Genomic DNA, 13,406 nt, shown 5'->3' on the forward strand with positions numbered 1-13,406 from the left:
ACCCTTCACCTTGTTCTAGATGTGGAGTTTAATAATGCAGAGGTCCAAGCGTCGATTAAATATTCACATAGGACAGTTTGAAAATACTATTTTATTTGTATGTTATGTACTCCCAAGATCAGCACAATATTTTGGGAGCTTACAAAGAATGAAATGTTCCAGATGATGTTTCCAATAACAGATTCTCAGCAGAGCACATATGAAAAAATTATAATGATTAATTCTGGCCAGTGTTTTTTTTTTTTAGTTCAAACTGAGATGCATTGATATTAGGGCTAGGCGGTATATCGGGTTCTGGGGATATATCGATATATACCACTCCAAGGAAGCACGCGAGCTGCACTTGCACAAATGTGCGCATGCGCAAATCAATCATTTACTCAATGAGTCATACAAAAGACTTGTACAAAATAAATGAATCATTCAAGAATGACCCATCACTACACGCGACGTGGAGGAACATGCAGTGCCGGTGTTGTATCGAAATCTGACTCCCCGGATAAATCTGACTCCCCCTCGCGTGCACGCATGTCACACAGCCCCTGCAGCTGTCACAGCAGTTTATTAGAAACCTTTTATCGATCATTTCTTCCGCAACTGACAGCAAGAACAAACGTAGAAGCCTTGTCAAATTGACAAGCAGCACCTGATCGAGTTTAAAAGAATTAAAGACGCCAAAATGGAAAGAATTTATAACGCATTTCGAAAGTGAAACCACCTCATATTCACTGATTATAAGTTTAGTATTTATTACACGACGGTCTCTTCTTTACATTTGCGTTACAACACATTTAGCTCTGCGTTCTGGGACCTCATGTATCAACGCTGCATATGCACAAAAACTATGCATATGCCAGATATTACACTCACGTTTGATTTACTAACGATGAAATTAACGTGAGAATGTGCGTTGGTCCACGCCAACTTCATGTCTGGCGTCCGTGCATTTCTTGTGTGTGTTTGTTTTATTTCCATTGGCGACTCCTAGAGGTAATTGTGTTAAATTGCACACTACAAAGTAACTTTGAGCTGTGCAATGACAGCTGTATGGGACGGGATCATCAGCATGTCTAGCAGGTATATAAGGTTTCCATACCATGCAGTTAACCAGCCAAACATTAAAGTGCAATTTGCAGCGATCGACGGCTTTCCCAATGTAATCGGAGCAATCTACTGCATGCAAATTGCTATAAAGGCGCCATCTGAAGATGAATTTGCATACGTGAATCGGAAACATTTCCATTTTATAAATGTGCAAATAATATGTGATGCTGAAATGCGCTTAACATAATACACACACTTATTAATGATTCCTACTTGTCTTCCTTGTGATGAAGAGTAGGCAAAATCTGATATGTAGTGGGGGAAAAAAGAAGAATGAGTTCATCAGGCACTGGATTCGAACAAGGTTCATGATCGATCGTGTCAAAACATGATGCCATGCACGTTATGAGCTACGCCACTCACGATGCTGTTTGTTGCTCTCTTTAGTTGTGTTGTCTCTTTCAATCAAATGGTGAAGGGCAGGAATCACTCAACTAGCTCATTCTAATGAGGTGTGCTATTTGCACTTAGCCTAAATAGACACTACAAAATTTTACACCTTTACATTGGACCATTTCTTTTTTAATTCACTCACAGTGCGATGTTCAGACCCCACTGCAATAACTGCATCAACTAAACTCTTCCATTATATATATTTTTTCTTTTGTTACTAATTCTGGAGGACAAACTTGCAAACAACACAGTTTTTCTCCGGTCTACTTCCGAAAGGAGTACCTCCAGTTCAAATTCTGTAAAGTTTCTCTTTTTGCTTGATTTTGCCATTGCTTTTTCATTTGGTTTTTGCCAAAGTAGAGTCACCAAATTTATTAGGGGGAGGAGGGAGGGAGGGGTTTTGTGCTCGTGCACTTGCACTCAGTTTCATGTTAATTCGGATGTACAAAGAGAATATGCGTGGGATTCCACATACGCAGTGTTTCATACATATGAATTTTTTACTGCGTACACACAAAGCTGTAAATGTTTTAGTATGAATTCAACGCAAGTCTTCGTACAAGAGGCCCCTGGTCTGTTATAATGACTGTTTACATTTATATGCGTAACAAGCATTTCATCACAGTACTCTGAAACAATTTTGTTCACATATCTACAGTATAGTCTATTCCTTTTCATCTCCTTATTTAATATTTAGTAAAACAAGTGAAGTCAAAACAAAAGAAAAAGTTTAGGATTTTTTACATGGAGTGAAAGACTTATCCTTAGATCTCTTCGATATGTGCCCTGTGTAATAACTGTGCACAATACATAGGCTACATGTAAATGTGTAACTAAAAAAAACATATGCAGCTGATTTAATTGTTGCTTATAAATCACACAACTGTGGTATACAGGATTACTTATAACAACACTGTAATTGTGACAAAATACTGTTTCATATTTACATGCAATGTGGTTCTTTTCTATCATACAATATTTTTGTTGTGAACTATTTGTTCCTTTTTTTGCTTTTTTTGCTGTTTTCTATGGTTCTGTTTACTTTGTTATTTGCACAATGTTAAGCAGGAAAAAAACCCTGTACTGTATTTATCAAAGATTTTGTTTATAATTTGAAATGTTGCGCAACAGTTTTAAGCAGGAGAAAAACCCTGTATGTATTTTATTTATCAAAGATTTTGTGCAGCTGTTATCTTTTGTGCAGCTGTTTATTTGTAAACATGGACATAAACCCTTGTGTTTTAATTACATTTTGCTAAAAAATTGTTTAATAAAGTTTTAATAAAGGCTTTAAATCTCAAGTAACCATTTATGGCAAAATACCGGATATATATTGTATACCGTCATTCCTCCTAAAAATACCGAGATATGATATTTTGCCTATATTGCCCAGCCCTAATTGGTATACTTTTCAGAAGTGTTAAAAGACTCAAGCTAAGAGAAGTAATATATTAAGAATAAAATTTTCCAAATTTTTTTTCACGATATATCGGTGGCCATATCGATATCGGCTGATAAATGCTGCTTTTAATGTTATCGTTATCGGTCTGATGTCAAAATTAGGCCAATATCTTTAGGCCAATAGGCTATGTTATTATACAAAACTGCAAGCATCGCGCATGCATGTGTTGAACTTGTCCAGTGCACTATAACAGAGCTTACCTCACATTGTTTATTCCTTCAAAGTCCGTCCTTTTTTGTGTGGTATTGCTGTGCAAATATTACATGTGTAAACATAATAGCAGCGATGCACACGTGCTAAACAACTCGTTGGGTTGTTTGTAACCTAACATGATTATTTGTCTTATCGCGTTGCTTGCCATGTGTCATTCCTCCACGCATTAAGTTAAAAAGTTTTAACTAGGTATCTACTTTTTTTGTTAAAATAGTTTTTTGACAAATAATTATTAAACTGCCCGTGTCCAGCGTACAACATGCTGTGTGTGCACCTTTTATTCCATATGTTTTGAGGATCAGATGTAGTGCTGGGTGATACAGCAAAAAAATGATCACAAATATTTTTAAACGATACATTTAGGAATATTAGGATTTTTTTTTTTTTTTTTTAAACGCTTTATTTTAATTTACAGACATTATTAAGGCAAGTTTTAATGTGTAGTTGACTATATTACCCCTATACTAAAAAATCTTTCAGATGGGGAATCTATTGGCTGGGATGCACAAGAAAAGAAACCAAAAAGCCAAAAGTATAGATATCCTTTTTTATTTACAATCTCCTCACTGCTGCTATACGGCACTCATTGTCGCATGTGTTGTCATTCTGACCTGAAGTGACAAGCGTGTGGATTCCTTGACCATTTACAATAGACCTCCATTGGAAATGACAAACTAACACCCTAAGCTGATAGGGATTACTATGAGGAGCACGCTCAACAGCCACATTTTAATAAAACTATAGCGCTTCATACAACAACTACAAATCGATATTAACAATGGTATTCGGTCAATAAATAGCGATATCGATTTTATCACCCAGCCCTAACCAAATTTCTCCACAAGCATAGCAATACTAGTAAATGTTTACCTTATGGGGACATTTTTTGTAGCCCATAATTCACACAGAATTAAGTATTTTTGTAAATGTAAAAACGCAGATTGTCAATATGGACCTCCTATTCTAGAGGTATTTTATGGAGGAATAAATGACCATGTAAAAAGTACATTACTTTTTTACCCGAGAGCTTTTCACGTCTGGACATGGTGAAATTCGTATCATCAGCAGTACCATTTCAGTTTTTAAAGACAGACCTTACTCTAAATGATTTAGTTACTAAGTTTACAGTATGTTAATATCACTACAATATTAGAAACTGAAAGATCCGCTTAAATGCTGCTCTCCAAGTGTAAACATGTATACACCTTAATCAAACTATTACCGTTGTGTAGAATTTTTGCCGCATTTTAATACAGGATAGTCTATACACACAAGGCTTTATGGTGCAATCAAGTTACCGAGAAATGCGGAGAAATGAAAATATCCTGCTGAGAGAGGGAGGTTTCGTGGCCCTTTAATGAAAAAAAAAAAAAAAAAACTTTAAAGGAATAGTTCGCCCAAAATGAAAATTTCCTCACCATTTACTTCAACTTTAGCAGTTCTAAACTTACGTATTTCTTTCTTATGTTGAATTTAAAACATTTAATATTTGAGCGTTAAATTCTTCTAAAAAAAGCACTACAAATATGCTGCCAATTCTCAACGCATCACCCTTCTGTAGTTCTAAACCAAGACCAGTGCATGATTTTCTCTGCTTGTTGAGGTCACCAGCTGCCAGTCTGGTTTGTGTATTTGGTTTCCATGGGTACACTAATGGTTTGGCTACGCTGCTAGGCTCTCAGATAATTTGAAGAAGGTAGACAACATATTAGTGAGAGGAGTTCAATCACTTGCAAAACAAAAGTCTAACTGTAAAGTGGTGCAGTTCAAACAAGCATAAATACTGTACAGAATAACTTTCATTACCCACTATGGAGTTCCAGAAAAGGATTAAACGTGATCAAACTAGCACCTTCTCACAGTATGTGTGGAGAAGGAGAAACAGCTGCAGTATAAAGATTCCAATGCTCTTACCAATGTGTCTGCATTTCATCACTTGATCACAATGACTACATTACAGTATGTGTTAGGGAGTCTGGCCCTATTTGTGGAAAGCACTAACAGAAGATCTGGCTCCTTGAGGTCTTCTTGTGCAGCCTTGATGAATATTGTGGCCTGTAAATGGTACCCCAGAGGAAAACTTGGAAACTAATTGAGGATCAGCGCATGACATGCAAATTCAACATTTGTTCTACAAACTTGAGACAATAAGATAATAACAGATAATGTTGAAATGGCATTGAATAATGTTTCTCTGTGACTGCAGATGTGAACAGTCCTTTTAAAGTAGTCAAACAAGCATAGACAAAAATAAGTGTCATAGTTCCTCTATATGCCTTCCTTTAGCAAGCAGTCATTTTCTTGGTTTCTCTAGAGATTGTATATCTGCTACAGCATATCTATTTACTTTGTTAGTCACAGTTCTATAATAAGACAAGTATATTTTGACTGTGTTTGAACAGAATTGATTTTAATAAGTAATATTGTAATTTTTGGGAAAGGGGAACATCTTTTTCACCTCATAATGACATATATGATGATGCTGAGCTGTCAACTGTTTGACATCACTCTATGGCACTCTATGGTTTCAGATTTCATCCATGACTGTTCATACACAATGACTCTAACAGCATTACAACATTTGATGGCAATGACTAATAGGAGACTAACTTCATTTCCTGAATCCAGTTTAAACACGTACAAAGACATTCTGTTGGAATTTGGTATGGTCACAACTCCACAAGCAGCGGGATTCTATTGTTTTGTGTGACGATGGTGAAAAGCATGTCACACCCACAATCTGTCTGAGTTATGCTTGGCTTGCACATATCTCAGACGCATCACATAATTACGTCATATCGGGAGGGTGCAAATAATGAGGTCATTAAGGTTTTTCAATAAATTGGTTGTTTTATGTGGTACTTGTTTGACAGTGGTTTGAAATTAATTACAGATACTCAACTTACTGAAATTGATTAGTTATTTTCATATTGTACTTGATCAAGTAGTTTTTAAAATATGCAATTTTACTTGAGTACATTTTTCAGGGTTTCTGCAGGATTCACCAAGTTAACTTTAAGACTTATTTAAAGACCATTATGAGTGAAAATTTAGACTTATGCAAGGTTAAATGCTAAAGATTTTTTTTAAATATCCCAGTTATAAAAGATTTTCACTGGCCCTATCAAAAAATTATTATAATTTAATAAATTGAATAATACAATAACAATCATTTAATAATTAAAGATTTATGTCAGGTCAGTATCCTCAGCAGTAAATAAATGGAGTACTTTTAAACAAATGTTACTGTAAGGAAAGTAATAACTGCTATTTTTAAATAAAAAGTTTAAAGTTTTATTGAGATTGGGATTGTTGGTCATTGTATGGGTGTTAATGGCCAGATTGAGTAACTATACATGAACAAAGGAAAATTAAGACCTGTTAAAAAAAGATTTAAGACCTCCAATGCAATATTTTAGTAAATTTAAGACTTTTTAAAGCCTAAAATGTTGCTTAATCCAAAAAATAAACAAAAAGCGCTCAAGGGTAGCTGAAATATTTTTTCGGTGGTCTTTGGGTAAGGGATTTATCAAAACAACAACAAAAATCTGTCCAAGGCACTGGAAAGATGTGAAAAAATATTCAATTTTCCACATTTTTCGAGTGCCTTGGACTGATTTTTGTTGTTGTCCTAAAATGTAGCTTTTGAGATTTAAGGATACCCTAATTTTTAGTGTTGCATTGGTGCTTTTATTCCCCTGTTTTCCTTCAGTCTGAAGTCACTGCTTTATGTCATATTTCGTGTTTATGGTTATTGGCTGAGTTTGTTAGTCAGCATTTAAAGTGTAAAACCAAGTGGTAACATATCATCATAGCTAGACTTTTGAACCTTAGGTTGCACATATTTTGCACATAAAGAATAAACCTCCTTTCTGTCTGCTTATTAGGTGCATATATATTGTGTTTTTACAATCTCACATTTTAAATGTATAGTCTATAAATGGCAAATATAAAATTTACACTTAGAAACACCCTTAAAGAAAATGGTACTGATGTAAGCTACATTGTTACTTTGCAGGGTACAGTAAAAGGTGAAATAATTTTTTTATAACATAACGATGCGTCCAAACCGAAAGCAGCGAGAGCGTCACCGGAAGTCATTTATTTTCAATGGGAGCCGGCGGGGATAAGCGCCGAGGAGCAACGTGGCTCATCTTCGCAGGCGTGGGTGTCGAGGAGAATTGAAATCAAGTTGACTTCATGGTAAAGCGCTATGACGCGTTTTAGCGGCAAGCAATCGGAATGTAGAAGTCCACTACTTGAGAGGATTTCAGAGAACATAGCCCTCTGAACTTTGGTTTTGACCACAGTTGTTCCCAATGGTTTGATTACTGTGGTTTTTAATTATTATGTAAAAAAAATTACCTAAAAAAAGCAGGAATCTTACTAACTATAATGACAGTATTGCTGCTTCAGAATGTTTCAGACATATGAGCACATATTGGATAAGTGGAGCAAAGCCACACACGCAACCACTCTTCCACAGTTAAATAAATTTGATAAAAAGCATGCAACATTTTCAAGCTAGAAAGGTTTTATGTGGTAATGTAATTGATTTGCAGATTTTGCTTTTATATATGAGATCAATGTAGCAAACTTTGACGCTCTCGCCACCTTCGGTGTGAACACAGTAACACACTCACTACTCTTGAGCACCTTTAGAGTGGCTAACTTTTACTCAGTTAAGCGAGTAGTATTCAGAACAGTTACTTTTACTCTACTTGCACTACTTTTTTGGCAAGCAATGGTACTTTTATTTGACTATGCATTTCACCACTTATCTATATATGAACAAACCATCCTATTAAATAATAAGTATTATTAATACTTACAAATTAACATTAAATAGCAGTCCATCATAATGTACAACAGACATAAGAGCATATTTTTCTCATGCAGAATTTGTGAAGAGGTCATGCGGATTTGAAGACCAAATCTTTAAAGACCAATAGAATGCTGTTTGTTTAAAAAAGCATGAGCAGTGGTTCTTAAGTCACTACAGTGTTGTTGTTCAACTTTTTGTCCTAATAGGACCTGCTGCCCACCCATTTGCTAATACACGACTCTTTTCCAAAAAAATAAAAAATAAAAAGGGGAAAAAATTATTTGAACAGCACAAGTAAATGTTGGAGCTCACTGCATCTCCCACTAGAGTACGACTGGCGCATTCACCACACATGCTTATTAAACTGGAAAATCCTAAAACACACTTGCGTTGCCTGAAGGCCAGTAAATCCCATAGACATTCTTATAGGCACTCCACCCAGATAAATTATTTGTTCATTTAAAACAACATCCTCGCTTTAAATGGTGAACTGGTGTAATTGTGGTCTAGTTCTCCAGACACGGAAAACTTTGTGTAAGATAGCTGTTCCTGATCGTTTTTAATCAGGCATAACAGCAGTGCGAGCAAAGCAAAACAAGATGCTTTCACCTTATATGGACATCTGACTGGAAAACCAGTAAAAAACGGTTCTCTATTTGGATTAAATAAAAGAAAACCAATTGTTTTAAATGACAAACACACTCATGAAGCTTTACATATAACGTTAACGTTACAACTATGAATAACATTACACAATTAACATTTTATACGAACGCGCACCACCCCTCACCATTTTTATAAATATTTTAGAACATATTATTTCACTTTTTTTTCAGACCTATAATGAAGACACTATGCGTTTGCATTTTAAATAGAAACTCCACGACGCACATTTGTGCTATTTAACTTAATCTATTTCTACAAACCACCGCGAATGGGCTTGTGGTTTTGATGCGAATACAGATAGCAGAGTGTGAAAACCACTGTCATTACAAACGTCACAAAAAAAGGTGTGGAAAAGACACTTACTGATCGTTTTCTTCGTGAAAGATGCTGTTAAGCAGTAGATACAGGTTGTCTAATGCAGAAACCGCCTTTGATTTCAGCCACTAACGTTACGTGTTTTTATGGACAAATAGCCTTCTTTGTGAGTATCCTTTCTTAATTTATAGCGCTGTGTTAGCGTTAAGCACCATGCTGTTAAAACTAGGCAGTTCTCGAGAGGACGTTAGCCAGCGAATCTGCTCGGCTCACATTAACTTTTTCTAATGTACTACCTACTCTAGACACACTTCCGGTTGACGCTTCCGCATTCTCCTGACCGCTGGAGGTGGGACAAAATCTGGAGGCAATGATAATTACACTACTGTTAAAAGAGATCTGCACAATTTGCATGTATGAATTTACTGCGATTAATATATATATATATATATATATATATATATATATATATATATATATATATATATATATATATATACAGTTGAAGTCAGAATCATTGAGAGGGATGCAGACCTTATGCAGTGCAATCTGAGCTGCATCAAATGCTTTTTAATGGGCTCACCTAACCCCACCCCTCACAGTGACGTCACTCGCTTCATTTGTCTGACGTTGCTTCGCTGAGTGATGCAATCTCAGCTTGCATCATAAAGGCTGCATGCAGATACTATTGGAGAGCACCCCTGAATTATTAATCCCCCCTCCTCTCTGTTTAACGGAGAGATTTTTTTCAACACATTTCTAAAAATAATAGTTTTAATAAGTCATCTGATTTATTTTATCTTTGCCATGATGACAATACAAATATTTTACTAGATAGTTTTCAAGACCCTTCTATACAGCTGACATTTAAAAGCTTTACTAGGTTAATTAGGTTTACTAGGCAGGTTAGGGTAATTAGGCAAGTTATTGTATAAAGATGGTTTGTTCTGTAGACTATTAAAAAAATATATAGTTTAAATGGGCTAATAATTTTGACCTTAAAATGGTTTTATTCTAGCCGAAATAAAACAAATAAGGCTTTCTCCAGAAGAAAAATATTATCAGACATACTGTGAAAATTTACTTGCTCTGTTAAACATCATTTTGGAAATATTTAAAAAAGAAAAAAAAAATTCAAAGGGGGGCTAATAATTCTGACTTCAACTGTATGTACCAGCTCTGTTACTCGACTCTCTGGAGTATTCAAGTGACTAATGTTATTGTTTTGTATTTTGTTCTGTCTGACCCCTGTAGAATGAGAAATAAATGGGCCCAAAACACTGTATGACAAATACCTCTGTTAGGAACTCAAGTTATGGAACAGTTCCAGCTGCAGCGTTGAACCAATTGCCCATCGATATTCTCCACATTAGCTTATTTGTGCATTTATTTACAATTTACACACAGCCATGAATGAGTTAATGACATTGTAAATATGCAATTTTCTAGAAATCACAAATTTAGAAAGACCAACATCTTGACTGAAAGGTACATCAATATTTATTTCATTTTAAATTCAAATTTATTTATTTGGACAAACTGGACGGTTTTTGTAACTTTGTTGGGTCAACAAATATCCTAATTTACTTTTTATATAATTTTTTTTCCCAGTGATGGTTGCAGCTGGAATCCAGATATGCTGGATAAGTTGGCGGATCATTCCGCTGTGGCGACCTCTGATTAATAAAGGGACTAAGCAGAAAAGAAAATGAGTGAATGAACTTTTTATATAAAATTTATTGTATTGTTTTTTTTTTTTTTGCTTTAAAACTGTTAATGTACTGTTGGCATAACTTAAAGTGGGACAAAGCATGGACTCGTAAAATCTAGTTTTAATCTGTTTTATTGAAAGTATATTTTTTGTGTTACTTGCTATGCACAAAAGCCATTAAAAAGTAATACATAAACTGAATAAACAATCAAGTGCAGCTTGAACTTACCTATAAGCCTGTCTCCTTCTCCTGTTTTTGTATTTTTATAAGCCTCCCTTTTTTCGTATCTCCCTCTCTGTGCCCCTGAAAAACAGTTTTCAATGATAACTTTTCCTTTAGATGCACAGCTGTTGGACCCTCCCCCTACAATACTTGTCTCTCTTAAAAGACTGACACCCTCCCTTCGTCTAAACAAGTTCTCTCTCGTTTGTCTTTTGCACAGGTCATGCGTATTACAAACCAAACACCTCTCTGTCTCTCCCCCAGTCTCGCCCCCTTTGAATTCTTTAAACATTCCTCATTCTATGACATCAACTCTGCCTGCCTTTCCTTGTAAGGCCAGAGTGGGTGAGTAAGTGATTGAGAAAGGCAGCCAGAGAGAGGGAGGTAAGAGAGAAAGAGGGAGAGAGAGAGAGAGAGAGAGAGAGAGAGATAAAGGAGGTTGGGGGTTTTATTAGAGACAGACACATAGTAGGACACAGAAGGAAAGAGACAGGAACACACAGTGCTCAGTGAGACGATCAGTCTAACACAAAGTCTCGATCAAAAACAACACGTCTAAAGTCAACTCAGTTTTAATAGTCGTGGTCAACCTCTGTTTGCTGCAAATATTATTTTCCACTGCTGGTTTCAATTAAATTTGAAGCAAGCTGGGTCTTTTGAAAGCCATTGAATGAATAGTTCAGCTAAAAAGTGAATGTTCAATAAATTTTTTTATTTAACTAAATTGTATTACAAACATATCTGACTTTATTTCTTCCATACAATGCAAAATTATTAGCCTATATGAATAGCCTGCTGCTTTTTCTCAGTTTGATAAAGCAAGATCCACAGCTAGATCCAAAAGGCATAGAGAATTTTTTTTTTCAGTATAACTTGCCCAACAGTCATGGTTGCCTTGTAAAAAAAGGTGCACTTATTTATTGTATGTACATTTTTGGTTTATTTAAAAAATTATATTGTATATTGTATATGAAAAAACAACAAAAAAAGTCTTTTCTTTCTAATTTCCTGATGTTAAAATGGGATACAAATCCCAGTGATTCGCAGAGCGAGTTTTCTCCACCGCATCTATCATGGTGTGGATCGCCTCTGCGATCAGACATACTGTGAAAATTTCCTTGCTCTGTTAAACATAATTTGGGAAATATTTAAAAAAGAAAAAAAAATTCAAAGGGGCAAATAATTCTGACTTCAACTATATATATATACAGATAAATATGAACGGCATGAAACTTATCTTGGAGCATAAATTCTGAACAGGTCACAGAGCTGTGCCATGAACTTTCACAAAAGCTTGTATTTATTGATCCCCTTCCCACATATACCTTTTCCAAAGTCAAATTTAAGCACTCTTCAAGCATCTTCCCCGGTGTTTGCTTTAACAATTTTGATAAGCCATGGTGGGTGTTCTGTCTTGTACTGAACACAGTCAACCAATCACAACAGACTGGGTCAACGGACCAATAACCACCAATTAGTGTCACGCAAAGGAGAGGTTTAAAAAAAATGTATCATTTGAATAATTAGGTAAAAATAAATGCTAATTATAAGACAATGATTTTTTTCTCTTGCATCCATACCAGCCTGTTGTTGTAGAGCCAAAAACCAAAATAAGACTTTTTATAATTGATAATAGGGGCTCTTTACCAGATTTTTAAGTCTCAGTGGGCATTCTCATTTTTGCACGATTGTCTCACAACTATCATCATAACATCATAATACATCTGACAGTGACTATTTTTAAGAAACATTCCTAACACACCCTACACTGTAATTATAAATGAGGATTTAAACTTTGTGTTTGTCATTGAGGTTGGCTGCTGTTTTGATCTGTTTTTAGACACTTTTTACATCTCAAAATATCAGTCACAGGTTAAAGCCATCCAACAACTTGGCTATCCCTGTGCATGAATTGCTTTTTGTTTGGGACTTTAAGCCATGCTCACAAGAGTGTGATCAGAGGCTTAGGGGACTGCACAAAAGTAAGCAAAATTACTTGCAAAGTTCTGTTTAGTTTCTGCCGTTAGAGGAAGCATGAAAATATGGAGAGGGAGATATTTGAGTTTTAAATTGTTAAATGAAAACTTAATTGATTTAAGAATGTATGTAAGCCTTGTACACTTGCCATTTTGTTAACTGACTTCCCAGAGTGCTTGGATTCTGAATGTTTTGCTTATTTGTATGAATCCAATAAATGTGTTTGTGTGTGTGTGTGTGTGCGTGTGAGTGTGTGTGTGTGTGTGTGTGTGTGTGTGTGTGTGTGTGTGTGTGTGTGTGTGTGTGTGTGTGTGTGTGTGTGTGTGTGTGTGTTTACAGATGCTTTGCTGGTCATGGAGGAGTGGAGAGCATGAGACTGATTCCTGAAAGACTCCGGTGACAGACAAGTCTCCGCATTGATCACAGCAGCTTCTCCACGATAGATGTCCTGCGTTCTCCAGCCTCCAGCACCTAGACTGCAGGTCTGTACAAGAAGTTTGGCCAGAGGAGAAATGGT

The 13,406-nt window shown here is 35.7% G+C and overlaps 1 protein-coding gene across 2 annotated transcripts in view; it reads right to left on the reverse strand.

Annotated features, from left to right (window-relative positions):
- Positions 1-11,057, reverse strand: part of zyx (zyxin) — a 41,544-nt gene extending 30,487 nt beyond the window's left edge. Inside the window, exon 1 of one of the 2 annotated variants that reach the window (XM_056474816.1) lies at positions 10,919-11,057. The gene's annotated coding sequence lies outside the window, so the exon portion shown is untranslated. Of the gene's footprint in view, positions 1-9,026; positions 9,275-10,918 lie in introns of those variants that run through there. The other variant, XM_056474815.1, reaches the window with a different exon arrangement.
- Between the last annotated feature and the right edge of the window lie 2,349 nt (positions 11,058-13,406).

Source organism: Danio aesculapii, chromosome 16, assembly GCF_903798145.1.
Source record: "Danio aesculapii chromosome 16, fDanAes4.1, whole genome shotgun sequence".
Taxonomy (NCBI): Eukaryota; Metazoa; Chordata; class Actinopteri; order Cypriniformes; family Danionidae; genus Danio; species Danio aesculapii.